The 13,005-nt window shown below is 33.2% G+C and overlaps 1 protein-coding gene across 2 annotated transcripts in view; it reads left to right on the top strand.

The window, feature by feature from the left end:
• The window catches only part of ccnd2a (cyclin D2, a), a 275,408-nt gene that overhangs the window by 196,201 nt on the left and 66,202 nt on the right, over positions 1–13,005 (top strand). For both annotated transcript variants that reach the window (XM_073942382.1, XM_073942381.1), the window contains exon 2: positions 6,436–6,480. The gene's annotated coding sequence lies outside the window, so the exon portion shown is untranslated. The remainder of the gene's footprint in view (positions 1–6,435; positions 6,481–13,005) is intronic.

The raw sequence follows: 13,005 nt of genomic DNA, 5'->3' as shown, positions 1-13,005 counted from the left end.
ATAATATTGTATAGTAACTTAGTAACTGAATCATTTTGACTAAGGTATGTCTTTAAAAACTAAAAGAGTACTGCTTCCAATACTAACTAACTCTGCCATCTAAATAAACATAAACAAAAAACATTGATCATAAACTTACGTCCGTAGAGACAGGACAATCAACACAAACGGGAATCATGCATACCTGTCAACCCTTCAGTTTTTCCTGGGATTCTCCCGTATTTTACAGTTCTAGCCCACTATCATCCCGTAAAGGTATTTTCAAATATTTCTCCCGTATTTTCAGTGTTTCTCTAAAGGGTGGCAAATAAACATTAAAGAGTCGAGCCTCCCTATACGCAACCCATACCCCCGAACCACCAGGGGCCGCCCCTTGCTCTTAAATGTGAGTCTTAGGCACAAAAACACCTTGAAATAAATATAAAAAAGGTGCAATTCCCCTTCCTTTTCATTACAGGTGCAGTCACCCCTCCTATGCAATCCTCAAAACAGTTATATAATGGTGCATGACTGTCAGCTGACGCGCTCAATAGTGATAAATGGAGGGTGTTTTCCAAACGAATTTTGTACATGCAATCTAAAGCGGAGGGAAAGTCTGGCTTTTGGGTGCGTGTTTAAACAGACATATACACATAATTAATAATAATAATATCTAAAGATTTTGATCTTGGTGTTTATTTTTTTTCAAACACAACTAATTTTGTCTTAAAAGAGCATAAAAAGTTAGGAAAGCAGTCAAATGCCTTCATTATATTATTGGTTCAAACAAAAAAATCTAAATAAATAAGAGATTCATTCATTGCTCTTTAATCAGAATGTGTAAGTTATACAGTGAAGAAACGGCTAATGAGATTTGATAGCTTGATTCTATTTTATTATAACAGCTAAACATTTAAAAAAGCTGAACTGTTTGCTAATTTATTTGTTGCTAATGTATACTAATATTTTTTTCTTTTATAAATAATAATAATAATAAAACAAACTACTGACCCTTTAACTGTTTATTTACAATGAAACAGCTCCAAATTAACATATTAATTTAAATTAGAAAATTAAAAAATAATAGAAATTTAGGGATTTTTTAAAGGAATTTTTTCTGTTTTTTCGAAGATGAGTGGCAAATCCGTATTTTACCATTTTCAGATGTGAAAAGCTCTCGGGTAAAAACTGTTCCTTACAAACATATTTTTGTCACATGTTCGCAGACCACTATACTCACATGTTAGTCCACACACAAGCTGTGCTCTCATCGCAACACTGACGATCCCATGTCTCCGAACATTTCTTCTCCTACTTATTTGAATTATAGTTGGCGACACTACGTGGAGTTTCTCTGAACACTGTAACAGGTAAAAAGAGTCTTCATACATATTAATACAGTTGCATCTCATTCGAAGTAGAGCACGCTGATTGGTTTCAACCAAGTCCTATTCATAAATTATTAAACAGATGTGCTGAAAACTCAATGATGTAACGTTGTACCCGCCGGTACAGACATCCCATCTCCACGCTGGAATTTACACAATGATCTCATGGGCGTGACGTTGCTTTAAAATGTCTTTTTAACTGTAAGAACAAATTTGCTTTAAACAAATGCAAAAACAACCAATTTTCACTTTTTAGTGAAATATAAATATATCCTAATAGTGTTCTTAGTAACGTAGGACATATACAGTTGAAGTCAGAATTATTAGCCCCTCTGTTTATTTTTTCCTCATTTTCTGTTTAATGGAGACATTTCTTCAACACATTTCTAAACATAATAGTTTTATTACTGATCTCTAATAACTGATTGATTTTATCTTTGCCATGATGACAGTAAATAATATTTTACTAGATATTTTTAAAACACTTTTATACAGTTTTTTAAAGTGACATTAAAAGGCTTAATTAGGTTAATTAGGTTAACTAGGCAGATTAGGGTAATTAGGAAAGTTATTGTATAACGATGGTTTGCTCTGTAGGCTATGGAAAAATATATAGCTTAAAAGGACTAATGATTTTGTCCCAAAAATGTTTTTAAAAAAATTAAAACTGCTTTTATTCTAGCCAAAATAAAACAAATAAGACTCTCTCCAGAAGAAAAAAAATATTATAAGACATACTATGAAAATTTTCTTGCCCTGTTTAACATAATTTGGGAAATATTTAAAAAAGAAAAAAATAATTCACCTAATAATTCTGACTTCAACAGTATATGTCTGTCAACATCTCAAAAAATGGGTTTTGATGTTTTGTGACTTAACTTACTATACTTAACATAACTAAATAGTCAACTAGTGAATGAATATTCCAATCAAAAGGAGTCAATTAGTCCAAACTATTATGCACCCATACTAGTCATAAATCCGGAATAAACTTTTATGAATCAAGCTATGGGCACCAGCTTTCAAAAAACAACATTTGTTTTTTAAAAACCACATTAGCACCTGAATTTGATTGAATACAATAACGCACATCTCTTTTCACCATTGACCACCTGTGTTATGTATAAATAAAAAAGGAAATTGTCTTCATCTGTCTTTTCACTATCAAATCAGGTGGTTTCATTGAAAGCACCCTAGAAGCGTCATTCAATGGCACATACACACTACGTACTCAAGTTTCAAAGACATTTTTCGGGGGGCGATAATAGCGCTGCTTCTAAATGCGAGAGGAACAATAGAAGAACTTTAGTCTCACATCATTTATCTCCTGAGTTTCCTGAGACTCTGAAGCCCGGGATCTGCTCCAGACATCTGCCCATTCACATGCTTTTGTATACGTTCCTCTTGCTCACTTTGTTCACATTGAAATATGTGTTTTGACAACTTCACATCTCAGTAGCTTTAGGGATGCGACCACTTCCCCCTCAGCCCTTCTGTGCTCCTGCCTATTTTCTTCCTTTCTTCCAGGTGAGCTGAACTAATCAGTCTTGATTAGTTCCAGACAGCACTAAAGGTCCACCCACTCAGCTGTCAATCAAGCACTGTGAAGAAGAGAGCTTTTAAACAGTTTACATTTAGCTTTAAATTAGGTTTATAAGATTAGTTGAGGAACATGTTGTATAAGTTACATATAGAAAAATGATCTGTAGAGCTATTTGTGGAATGAAAATGTTTTGCAGATATTAAAGTTTATACATAATACCAATATAACTTTCTGCCACAGCAGAACAATGTTTGGTTCCTCAAATGACATTTAAGTTAACAGTTCCTCCAATGACTCATTTTCCTAGTCATTCGAGCACATTATAACTAAATTAACAAATTATTTTCAATATTTAAAGCCTTTTGCGGAATGAAAAGGTTTTGCAGACGGTAAAGTTTCTACATAAAACAATATCAATATAACCTACTGTATACGCCACAGCAGAACAATTTTTGGTTTTTCAAAGAACATTTAAGTGAACAGTTCTTCAAATTACTCATTTACCTAGTTGTTTTAGCACATTATAAATAAAATAACAAATTCATTTATTCATTCATTCATTTTCTTTTCGGCTTAGTCCCTTTATAATCCGGGTTTGCCACAGCGGAATGAACCACCAACTTATCCAGCATATGTTTTACACAGCGGATGCCCTTCCAGCTGCAACCCATCTCTGGGAAACATCCATACACACTCATTCACACACACACTATGGACAATTTAGCCTACCCAATTAACTTGTACTGCATGTCTTTGGACTGTGGGGGAAACCAGAGTACCCAGAAGAAACCCACGCGGGAAGAACATGCAAACACACCGCAATGCCAACTGACCCAGCTAAGGGCTCGAACCAGCGACCTTCTTGCTGTGAGGCGACAGCACTACCTACTGCACCACTGCGTCACCAAAATAACAAATGATTTTCTCTATATAGAGCCTTTTGTCAGAAGGTTTTGCAGATGTCAAAGGTTCTACAACCAATTATAGAACAAAAGAACAAGCATATTTATTATATTCATTTGACATTTCATTTGTTGTCATTTTCATTTGACAAATTCTTTATAATTTTGTGGAATGATTGGATTTTGCTTCCCCAAAAAAATTTAAATGACCAAATTTTATCATATATATTTTTTAAAGTAAGGAACATATAAAATAGGTTTTTACCACTACTAACTTTTTAAAGTCTGGAAAAAGGTTTCTTTGTGGAACTGTCAGTGCCAATATACTGTAGAACATACACTCTAAAAGTAAAAAAAACTACTTATAGTAGTTTCAAAAACTACTTTTTAAAAATGAACTGAATAATCACAATTGTTGAGTTTTTTGGGGACCTAATTGTTTATGCTTAATCCACTTAAATTTATAAAAACTAAAAAGTTAACGTGAACGATTGTGTTGGGAGAAAAGGATTTTTTACAGTGTATATGCACAAGCAAAACTCAAATAGTTTATGTGCAGAGTTCTTAAATAGACTATGTGAAGAAGTATGCTAATCGGACTTTTAATTTGCCAGTAACCTGGGTTAAGTGCTTCCGGTGAACAGTATGCTATTGCAAAATCGGCGCGTTTAAGGTCTGTTTTCTTTAAAAATCAGCGATCTCCACTGGTTGAGTGATATCCGATATACAGTGGTTATTGGATTGTACTAGAAGCTCTGCATTAAATCACTTTGTTCCCCACCATGTTTTTATAATATGAGCATAATTTTACCCCAGTATATTCAATGGAGCTTCTGCGCTAGCCTGCCGATTCTGACAGGCGCATGCGAGTAAACGGCTTTTTGTCTCGTTTTAAGCTTGAACAACTAAATAAATGTCAAAGTCTATTTAACTGATTGTACTTTAATTACATTACAACATCCATGCTGTAAAAGGAACCATAAAAAAAGGGAAAAAAACTCACCATAACAGGTCACCTGAAGTTTATCACTATGGAAACAACATTAGCTAGGCATATACCCTATTAACTTTGTTTTTAGACAGTGTTTAGTTTTATTTTTGTGAAATCAAAATTGAAAGGTTATTTTGCTGTTTATTTTCTTTTTGTTGATGTCAGTTTAATGGCTTCATCCACAATATACTTTACCATGCCACTCTTACTGTTATTTTGCTATGAGGGAATGATGCACAAAAAGGAACCCCCGTCCCCTACATAATATTCAGTTTCGGTTGGAAGTACATCAACATACTTACATAAAAGTCTCTGCAACGTCCGGTTCACATGGACTTTAATACATCTTGTAAACAGGGCTTGTGATACCGTCGTATATGCTAAAAATGTGTGTACTTTAAAAAAACAGAAAATGGAAACAGTTTAACTTCCATATAGGGCGGTACGATCTTGTAAAAAATGACATTGCAATATTTTCACACACAAACATATATATATATATATATATATATATATATATATATATATATATATATATATATATATATATATATATATATATATATATATATATTACAGTTTCAGTGGATGATTTAAATGGCTTGTAAAGATGATACTGTAGGGGAGCATATCTGCATAAAATATAATAAAAAAGTTAAATGCAACAGAGGAAAGATGAAAATAAACAAGGATTTATGATTTTCTGTGGCGTCATACAATATTAAATAAAAACAGAATATTAAATAATCACTGTATAAAAACAATAATAAAACTATACTTTTAATTGAGTAAATAATTATATATTATACAATTAATCTTTAAGCAACAAACATTAAATTTATTGTGCCCAAACGGCTTAAATTTGCTTCAAATTCAAACAGTCAGATCTATAAAAATTCACTCTAAAATCTGAAATTAATCCACTATGTCATTAACTGTCATTAAATGTGTTCAACTAAAATCTCAAGTACATTATTCTTGCGATGTGACTATTGTGGACTCACACATTGCGATATCGATGCTGAAACGATATATTGTGCAGCCCTACTCCCATAGTATTTATTTTCTTTCTATGGCAGTCAGTGCATACCGTGTTTCAACATTTTCAAAATATCTTCCTTTTATGTTCAACTAATAAATGTATGGAGCCACTTTGGGATGAGTAAATGTTTATTTTTTGGTGAACAATCGCTTTGCTCTGCTTTCAGAGATTATTTGTTGCACTTCTTTTTTTTTTTTTTTTTGAGTCATTCATGTTCTTGACTACCTACACTGTTTCCATCGTTGTTTATTCACAATCATTAATTCACACAGTAACCCGTTTCTTAACTGTGCTGAAGCTTCAGATTTTCCACTTTCCAAAGTCTCAATAGCAACAAAAACCAGTCTGAAAGTGTGGGGTTTCTCTCCTCTGAAACTGGCCTCCATTAGGGGAATTCCACCAATTTCAGCATGGGGAGGACATGGATTTTCCACAAAAAAATAGAGACGTTCAGTACGCTCCATTGGGCAGCACAGTTCACTGCCATCGCCCAAAACCGTGAAGCGCAGGCAGCAGCCTTCAAAATCAGAAGCATGTTTAGATTGTGAAAAAAGTCATATGAACTTACTGTTTGTTTCTCTGTTTTGCAGGTGGCCATGGATTTCACATAGACCAAAGTTTGCGCGGACATAAAAGTAAGTGGCGGTTAGGTTTTGAAGCTTCTGAATCTGAATATTTGTTAAAAAAATGTTCCTGCTTTGGCACAAGACTGGAGTTTGTCTGAGAAACCTGGCCATTATTTTTGGCATCCACCAAGGGCTGAATAGGCACGTATGAAGCAAAGAACCAGGAAATACCTGCTGCTAATGTGATGAACATTTGTGGCAGAAATACCCACCTGCCCACTAATACCTATAGGATGTTGACCTTAAAGTAAATGGGTTTCTGTGGTTAGCAGGGCTTTAACTCTTGCAGTGCCAGTCATGAGGTGAACTGGTGAATCATACAACAGTTGCAGGTTAGGGATCAGGACATTTTTCATTGTTTCTCTTTTCTAAGGTTGCATTTATCTGATCGAAAACAAACAAGATGTGTGTGAATGCAAGAGTGTATGGGTGTTTCCCAGTGTTGGGTTGCGGCTAGAAGGACATCTGCTGCATAACACAGATGCTGGATAAGTTGGTGGTTCATTGGCGACCCCTGATTAATAAAGGGACTAAGCCAAAAAAGAAAATGAATGAATCGATTTTCATGTTTATGATGCAATTTCATAATGTTTTCAGTGTCACATGTTTTCTGTCTACAGAAATCCCCATTATTTGCTAATTTTACGTTCCACTATGATCCATTCTTTTGGATCTTTTGGCTTTTTCAGTTTATTCATGACAATTTACATTTCGTCACCTTGGAATTATAAGGTTCTATCTTATAAAACATCCTATAATATAAATAAGTTATTATTTAATAAGAATATGTCAAAAACTCATTTTTGACAAAAATGTCAGATAAAACCTTCTAAATCTAAGGTGACGATTTGTAAAATGTTATTTTTATCAGTATTTTTTTATTATATGCATATTTATAATTGTTTTAATAAAAACAAGTTTAGATTTGGCCACCTGTGGGGTTTTTAAGACAAATACGTCATACGTCAATGGGTCATAAGAACAGGATGTGTGTTTGAATATAGCTAGTTCAATTATTAGTTTGGAAATTAGAGCTGAATTTAGACATAGTTTCAAAACAAATCTTTGCGCTTAACAAACAAAATGAAATATGTTGGCTAATTAATGTCTTTAGCAAAGTGAGCTTCCATGATTTCCTTATCCATGAAAGTAAAACAGTAAAGAGTAAAAATAAGATAAAGAGAAAATAAAGAGGCCGAATGGAGGAGGCTCGTTCTTTATCCTAGCTGCAGATGGTCTGTTTAACTGTTTTCTCGCTAGTGAAGAGTTTAAATTTTCCACGTACAAAGTCCATCATGTAAATAGCAAATGCGCCATGGCTCAACGCAACTGACTCTGACTGGGAATACTGACTGGGAATAGAGTCACACAACCATACTCATTAAGAGAATAAGCACAACCCTGTTAGACCATGTAGCAGAAGGGTATTTGGACACACCCTTAATGTTTTTGTGCTTTTCGCTTTAGACTTTCCACCTAGATATTTTAAAATAGAGCCCTAAATGTTGAAAACACCATTGTTTAACATTTTTGTGGGAACTTTCCCCACTTTTTACTTTTTTATTTCACTTATTTTACGTTTTAGCCTCAACTTTCAGTTATAAACAATTTACGGAAGTTACAAAAAATGGCACTGTATTACAGATTCAACCTAAAATGCTTTCACACTAGCACTTTTGGTCTGCACGCAGGTTCGTTTGACATCAGAGTTCACTTCTGGTATGAATGCAGTCGTACTAAATAACAGAAGTGAACCGCCAACCAAACAAACTATCGTTTTCATGACATTTATTCATGTGTGTGTGTCTTGGTGACAGATGAGACTAAGCCAGGGCAAGCACAGTGATAATGTATGCTTGTCACCTCCAAAAACAGTTTCTGTTGGTTTATGTTCTGAACGTTTCTAATATTTTTGCGGCAGACGGACGCGAGTCACTTTCTGTATGTCCAAAAGCAAAAGATTCAGTAAAGCAGATCAACCGCGATGTGCGTCTATCTTTCCATTTTGGCAAATTGCTTTCGTGACTGTCACCTAGCAACGGCCGTACACGCAACAGCAGCTCGATGACGCAAGCGTACTGGGGTTCAGAAGAAAAAAAGACAGTGTGAACACAAACCAGCCGAGAAGGTGGCAAGGGGAGATAATCGAACTATTAAATCAAGTGTGAAAGCACCCTAAAATATGAAGCAGCCCAACATATTTCAACACTGATGATGATGATGATAATAATAATAATAATAATAACATTCATAATAATAATAATATAATAATAATAATAATAATAATAATAATAATAATACATTTTTCTTGAGCAGCAGATCATGTGACACTGAAGGCTGGGGTAATGATATTAAAATGAATCTTTTAATCAGATTTTTAAAAAAATCTAAAATAAATGCAGTCTTGGAGAGCAGAAAACGCTTATTTCAGGCGTACTGTAACATGTACATTATTACAATGATTAAACTGCTAGCATTTGAGGTTTGACACATTTCCTTTCCTTTGTTGTGCTGATGTTGTTGTTGTTTGCATCTGTCAGTGTTTGGCATCAAATAATTTCCCTTTTTCCTGTTGCTTTGGCTTCATTTGAAGATTTTTCTTCATTTCCCACAAGTATCTAAATACACATAGTTTCATGTATCAGTAGGAGGTGGGTGTTGTTTTAAGGGCTCATTATTTCAGTAAAGTGATAATGCATGTGTGTGCATAGGAGCGGGTGTTGCTGACAATGGCTCTTTCAGTTGTTCCTTTTGCACGAGCTGTGAACTTCAGGTTTGCATATTGTTTGTTGTGGTGATTGTTTTGCAATCTTTTTTATATTTCCTTTATATTACATTTTGAACACCTGTAAAGTATCACATATACAATGCTAGATTTGAGAAAAACTAATTTCATTCTCTTATTCAGAATATACACTTTTTATTTATTTGTCATATATATGTATATATATATATGTTTTTTATTCAAGATATATATTATGTAATCCTAAATGTGTTCACGTTATATATTTAGAGACAATATTTTTAAAATTTGAATGTATTTTTTTATTTATAAGATTTTGGTAGTATTGATTTATTTTAATGTGTGTGTGTGTGTGTGTGTGTGTGTGTGTGTGTGTGTGTGTGTGTGTGTGTGTGTGTGTATTCTATTTTTTCAGTTTTACATTTATTTTATGTTTAATAATTGGGGCTGGATGAATGCATTCACTTATTATTTACAACTTAATGTTATTACATAGTATTTATATTGTTTCCCAGTGATGGGTTGCAGCTTAACTTCTTTAAAACAGTTGAGGCATAATAATTGTATTTATTATTTTATTTTTAAAGACAATATTTATTTATTTATTTGTTTGTTTATTTATTTTTAGGTTTGATTGTAGTAATTAATTATTTTTTAAATCATTTATAAAAAAACAAATTATTTTATTATTTATTTAAAAATTATAATATGAAAATATTGAGTTTTATTTATTAAATTTTTTATAGATATATTTATTTTAATATTAATTGAATAATTTAATTGATTTAATATTATTAATATATATATATATATATATATATATATATATATATATATATATATATATATATATATATATATATATATATATATATATATATATATATTATATTATATTATATTATATTATATTTGGTTTTTTGTTGGTTTTCAAAGTTATGGTATATGGTTATGGTTTAATAATATATATATATATATATATATATATATATATATATATATATATATATATATATATATATATATATATATATATATATATATATATAAATGTATATATATATATATATATATATATATATATATATATATATATATATATATATATTATATTATATTATATTTGGTTTTTTGTTGGTTTTCAAAGTTATGGTATATGGTTATGGTTTAATAAATTTAATTTTTTTTGTCAAAATATATTTAATGAAATTATTTATATTTGTATAATTTATCATTTTTTCCTGATAGCTATTTAGTTTTTTTCATAAAATAGCACAATCAGATTATTTAGCACTTATTTTCAAATGCAATATTTAAACTATATTTATTTATTTATTTTTTGTAAATAATAAGTGAAAGTGTTTCATTTTAAAGTGTTTGTTTTTGTTTATGAAAACACAGGGAACCCATTTCCCCTTTTTCTATTTCTTTTTTATTTGACCTTTAGAGTCTGTCCTAGACATTGGCCAACCGTCGTACCATTAGAAACAGCGCCAGAGATTCTCGGTATCAAAAATGATCTGATACTTAACCATACTTCGCCACTGAAAGCTGAATTAAAGTTGAATTCCTGTAAATGCTCTCATGAGGGGTTTCCATGCTATTTTAAACCCCATTCATTACTAAAACCTCCTTTCATTTACTCTCATACAGTAATTCTCTGTAAATCCTGAAACGGCAGGCAGTCTGTATAACCTTATGAAATAAATTCAGTATAAACGTAGAGGTAATTACGGACAGTGGAACATATGGCTTAAAACCTCTTGCCAGTTCCTCCGTCTGGATGCCAATGAGAGCAGTATAAACTTGCGCTTGAGCCATAGTCACTTGTTTGGATTGTATTAAAAATGGTGCCACTTTAATCTTTCTATCCAGAAGTTGACATTAAATCTCTTTAGATGGAAGTCTTCAGCTTAACTGCAAGCATAAGTTCATTTTAGAGTACTAAGCTACTTTTTTTCCAAACAAGTAGTGGTTATAGTGTTGGATTGTTGCACACAGCTTCATATCTAAAAATAAGCTTTAAAGTCTGCATGAAACTAAAGTGAATGAGACTTCACACTGAAACTGACGATTAAGTAGGGGGCGGAGCTTTCTTTTTGTGCATCATTCCCTCTTAGCAAACTAATGGTGGTTTCACACCTGCCTTATTTAGTTCGGCTGAATCGCACTAAAGTTAGTTTTCCCTCTTGGGGCAGTTTGTTTGGGCAAGTGTGAATGTAGAAAGTGCACACCAAAAGTGTACCAAAAAAAGTGTACCAAGACCTACTTAAAGAGGTGGTCTCGGTACGCTTTCAAACGAACCATGAAGCAATTCTTTTGTGGTGAGAACATGATCCCAATTAGAACAGACCCAACCTCAAAAACTACTGCCCCTTTTTGGACTAATTCAGCTGCCGTAGTCTTAGGCGCTGTGCATCATGGGATGTGGAGGAAATAAATATCTGTTGACAGCGCTTTACCAACAATATTAAAGAGAGAGAGAGAAAGAGAGAGAGAGAGAGAGAGAGAGAGAGAGAGTGAAAAACATTACCTGATGGATCGTTGGTAATATTTCCAGAGAATGACCATGTCGAAGTTAATTCATGCCTCCTCCTGAAGTGATGCAGCTTTGCAGTTTGCAATGCATTAAAAATTGTTTTCCAGCCGCAGCCGCTCTTCATTCTCAAAATGTATAGTTTGGCTAAGGTGATTTACCCAAACTATGTAGTATACGATGACCAGGGATACAATCAGCCAGCGCAGTCATCCCTCCATAGTATAAAGCGACATTTTGTTTCTGCCAGTTTGTTTACTGTAGGAGTTTCATTAGCAATTTACCGCACTGTAATTCTGACCAATCGAAAAGCAGTTTAGGAAATACGCTCAATAACATCTGGCTAATGAGGGATGTGGGTTTTGTCAGATGTCTGCATTTTAGTTCATTTTAATTGGTTTGGACCAAAGCAATCAGTTTGGTGTAAAAAGGACTCAAAAACGTCAGAAAAATGCTACTTTGTATCATTTGTTGCCCTTGGTCTGGACCAAATGAACCGAACTACAGATGTGAAAGCACCAAAGAATATTGTGACTGAAGCATTAAAACTGACATCATCAGTGAAAGACCGCCACGCCAAACGAGGAAGCAAATGGTCGACTTTGATTGAGGATTACCAAAACAAACATTATTTAGTGGATTATATTGAGCTGATTAATTGTTCACTTAAAGAATAACCATACATGCTGGCAAGGTAAATATTGTGAATTTTCATGTGGACTTTAAATGTGGTCTTATATTACATAAGAGGACTGTTGGGTGGCACAGTGGCTCAGTGGCTAGCACCGATGCTTCACAGCAAGAAGGTCTCTGGTCCGAGTCCCGGCTGGATCAGTTGGTATTTCTGTGTGGAGTTTGCAGGTTCTCCTTGTGTTTACATGAGATTCCCCCTGGTGGTCCGGTTACCCCCACAGTTCTAAGACATGTGTTTTAGGTAAATTGGGGAAGCTAAATTAGTGAATGTAAAGTAGTGAATGAGTGTGAGTGTGTATGGGTTAGGTTTAGGGTTGCAGCTGGAAGGGCATCCGCTGCATAAAACATATGCTGGAACAGTTGGTGGTTTAATCCGCTATGGGGACCTCTGAAGTGGAGACTAAGGAAAATGAATGAATGAATGAATGTTTTATTTAATGCTATATCAAATTTGATTTTCAATTCATTTACTGTATTATATTCCAGATCTGATTGGAACTGAAGAATTATTATTTTACACACCACTCCTATCTTAACTTAAACTATGTTGTATTTTATTATT

Source organism: Danio rerio, chromosome 25, assembly GCF_049306965.1.
Source record: "Danio rerio strain Tuebingen ecotype United States chromosome 25, GRCz12tu, whole genome shotgun sequence".
In the NCBI taxonomy this organism is placed as follows: domain Eukaryota; kingdom Metazoa; phylum Chordata; class Actinopteri; order Cypriniformes; family Danionidae; genus Danio; species Danio rerio.
This window is presented reverse-complemented; position numbering and strand designations above follow the sequence as displayed.